Source organism: Pteropus vampyrus, unplaced genomic scaffold, assembly GCF_000151845.1.
Source record: "Pteropus vampyrus isolate Shadow unplaced genomic scaffold, Pvam_2.0 Scaffold339, whole genome shotgun sequence".
Taxonomy (NCBI): Eukaryota; Metazoa; Chordata; class Mammalia; order Chiroptera; family Pteropodidae; genus Pteropus; species Pteropus vampyrus.
Window position 1 is genome coordinate 1,196,840 of NW_011889120.1, and position 4,506 is coordinate 1,201,345.

Genomic DNA, 4,506 nt, shown 5'->3' on the forward strand with positions numbered 1-4,506 from the left:
TGCCCCTGCCCTGGGGTGGCGCATTCAGGCCCAAGGGTGGCAGCAACTGACCTTGCTACAATTGGAAACTTGTCCAGGGAGCCACAGAGACAGCGCTGGCATGCACACTGACACTGCAGTGGCAGAGGGGAATTTACTCAATAGACCCAGGAGACTCCTGGGTCCCTGCACCACCCAACATGCATATCACCCAGAGGCTCTTCCAGTTTCAGAGTTTTAAGGGCAACTGACAGTCAGTGTCAAACCTGGAAGAGCACTGGTCCCTCTGCTAAACTGCCCTAGGTCAGGGATGGGGGATAACCAGACTGCTGCCTACATTGTTATTTCTTATACTTATCTATAGATCCAACATAGGCAACAATCATCTGCAGATCACTTTGTACTTCCCACTGGGTAGCCCTGAGCAATCAAAAGAAGTACTTGACCTTGGCCTATGGGGAAGCCCCTCCCAAGGGGCCACAAAACCAGCGCATCTGGAGGCTGGCACCAGACCACAACAGAGCAACTCCTGACTAGCCCCATTACTAGTACACACAAAGTGTGGTCGCAACAAGTACACAAGTCTGCTAAGGCAAATCCTAGTCAGTGGAGTCAGCCCCCACACAGCAACTCTTACCCTGTGGGTGCAGCCAATTCCCACAGTCAGCCTGAGCATTAATCCCATTAACTGATGTGCTAACAATAGTAAACACTTAACAACAATGACAGGTCACACAACCCAAGCAAAGATCACATCCAGAGCCCCCCGCCCCCGGCATAGGGGATCAGGGGGAGTATGCCAGTGGACCACACAGGACACTTCCTACATAAGATCATCTGGCCAAGGCTGAGAGATGAAACGAATATTCCTAACACAAAGAAATGAACACAGAGAGGCTACTAAAATGAGAAAACAAAGAAACATGCCACAAAAGAAACAACAGGAGAAAACTCCAGAAAATAAGCTAAATGAAATGGAGACAAGCAACCTACCAGAGACAGAGTTCAAAACACTGATTATCAAGATGCTCAATGAACTTAGGGAGAAAATGGATGAGCATGATGAGAACGTTAACAGAGAGACAGTAAGCATAAAAAAGGACATAGAAATCACAAAAAAAGAACCAGACAGAAATGAAGAATACAATAACTGAAATGAAGAACACATTTGAAGGATTCAACAGGATACTAGATGAAGCAGAAGATCAAATCAGCGAACTGGATGACAAGGTAGCAGAATACACCTAATCAGACAAAACAAAAAGAAAAAAGAATTTTAAAAAATGAGGATAGTTTAAGAGACCTGTGGGACAACATGAAGCAGAACAATATCTGCATCATAGAAGTATCCAAAGGAGAAGAGAGAGCGCAAGGGATTGAGAATCTATTTGAAGAAATGACAGAAAACTTCCCTAACCTGGCAAAGGAATTCGACATACAAGTTCAGGAAGCACAAAGAGTCCCAAAGAAGAGGAATTCAAACAGACCCACACTAAGACACATCATCATTAAAATGCCAAAGGTCAAACACAAAGAGAATCTTAAAAGCAGCAAGAGAAAGGCAGCTAGTTACTTACAAGGGTACCCCCATAAGAATGTCTACAGACTTTTCAATGGAAACTTTGCAGGCCAGAAAGGACTGGAAAGAAATATTCAAAGTTATGAAAAACAAGAGTCTATAACCACGAATACTCTACCCAGCAAGGCTTTCGATTAAAATGGAAGGTGAGATAAAGAACTTCCCAGACAGGGAAAGCTTAAGGAATTCATTACCAACAAGCCAGTAATACAGGAAATGTCAAAGGGACTTCTGTAAAAAGAGAAGGGGTAAAAAGAAAAAAGAAAAAACAAATACAAATAATAAAATGGAAGTAACTATGTACCTATCAGTAATCACTTTAAATGTTAATGGATTAAATGCTCCAATCAAAAGACACAGGGTAACCGAATGGATAAGAAAACAAGACCCGTGCGTATGCTGTCCACAAGAGACCCACTTCAGATCAAATGACACTCACTGACTGAAAGTAAAGAAATGGAAAAAGATATTTCATACAAATGGAAATGAAAAAAAAAAAGCCAGAGTGATACCTATATCAGATAAAATAGACTTTAAAACAAAGGCTATAATAAGAGACAAAGAAGAGCATTACATAATGATAAAGGGATCGATAAATCAAGAGGACATAACCCTAGTGAACATATCTGTACCCAACATAGGAGCACCTACATACATGAAGCAATTATTGACTGACATAAAAGGAGAAATCGACAGTAATACACTCATAGTAGGAGACTGTAACACCCCACTGGCATCAATAGTCAGATCTTCCAGACAAAAAGTCAACAAGGAAACATGAGCCTAAAAGACACACTAGACCAGATGGATTTAATAGATATTTTCAGAGCATTTTACCTCAAAGGAGCAAAATATACATTCTTCTCAATTGCAAATATAACGTTTTCTAGGACAGACCACATGTTAGGACACAAAACAACTATCAATAAATTTAAGGACACTGAAATTATATCAACCGTCTTCTCCGATCACAATGGTATGAAACTAGAAATTAACTACAAGAAAAACTGGAAAATACACAAACGCATGGAGGCTAAATAACATTCTACAAAACAATAAATGGGTTATCAATGAGATCAAGGAAGACATCAAAAGATACCTAGAGACAAATGAAAATGAAAACACACAACTCAAAAACTATGAGACATGGCAAAAGCAGTCCTAAGACGGAAATTCATAGCTATACAGGCCTACCTCAAGAAACAAGAAAAAATTCAAATAAACAACTTAACCTTACATTTAAAAGAACTAGAAAAAGAACAGCAAACAAAGCCCAAAGCGAATAGAAGGAAGGAAATAATAAAGATCCGAGCAGAAATAAATAAAATAGAGTCTACAAAAAGAATACAAAAGATTAATGAAACCAAGAGCTGGTTCTTTGAAAGAATAAACAAAATTGGCAGACCCTTAACCAGACTCATCAAGGAACAAAGCGAGAGGACTCAAATAAATAAAATCAGACACGAAAGAGGAGAAATCACTACAGAAATATAAAGGATCCACAGAAACATAAAGGATCATAAGAAAATACTACGAGCAATTATATGCCAACAAATTGGACAATCTGGAAGAAATGGATATACTCCTAGAAACATACGATCTCCCAAGACTGAGTCAAGAAGAAACAGAAAATCTGAACCGACCAATTACCACCAATGAAATCAAATCAGTAATCAAAAACCTCTCAAAAAGCAAAAGTTCTGGACCAGATGGCTTCACAGGCGAATTTTACCAAACATTCAAAGAAGAATTAACATCTATTCTTCTCAAACTATTCCAAAAAATTCAAGAAGAGGAAAGACTCCCCAACTCTTTTTATAAGACCACCATTACCTGATTCCAAAACCAGACAAAGACATTACGGAAAAAAAAAAACAAAACAAAACTTTAGGCCGATATTTCTTTTGAACATTGATGCAAAAATCTTCAACAAAATATTAGCAAATCAAATTCAGCAATACATGAAAAATATCATACACCATGATCAAGTTGGATTTATTCCTGGGATGCAAGATTGGTACAATATCCACAAATCAATTAATGTGATACACCACATTAACAAATCAAAAGATAAAAACGATATGATCACATTAATAGATGCATTCGACAAAATCCAGCATCCATATATGATAAAATCTATCGGCAAAGTGATGGGAATAGAGGGAACATACCTCAACATGATAAAGGCCATATATGGCAAACCTACAGCTAACATCATACTCCATGGGGAAAGGCTAAAAGCGTTTTCCTTAAGATCAGGAACAAGACAAGGATGCCCACTTTCACCACTCCTCTTCGACACTGTATTGGAAGTCTTACCCACAGCAATAAGACAAGAAAGAGAAATAAAAGATATCTAAATTGGAAAGGAAGAAGTAAAACTCTAGTTATTTGCAGATGACATGATACTATATATAAAGAACCCTAAAGATTCCATCAAAGAACTATTAGAACTGATCAATGAATTCGGTAAAGTAGCAAGATCCAAAATTAATATTCAGAAGTCAGTGGCATTTTTATTCACCAATGATGAACTTTCAGAAAGAAAAATTAAGAAAATAATCTCAATTACAATTGCATCAAAAACAATAAAATATCGGGAACCAAATTAATCAAGGAGGTAAAAGGCCTGTTCTCAGAAAATTATATCATTGAAAAAAGAAATGGAAGAGGTACAAATAAATGGAAGTATATAACCTGCTCATGGGTAGGAAGAATCAACTTCATTAAAATGGCCATATGGGCCAAAGCTATCTATAGATTCAGTGCAATCTCTATCGAAATACCAATGGCATTTTTCAGAGAACTAGAACAAATAATCCTAAAATTTTATATGGAACCATAAAAGACCCCGAATAGCCACAGCAATCTTGAGAAAAAAGAACAAAGTTGGAGGTATCACACTACCTGATATCAAACTATACTACAAGGTTACAGTAATCAAAACA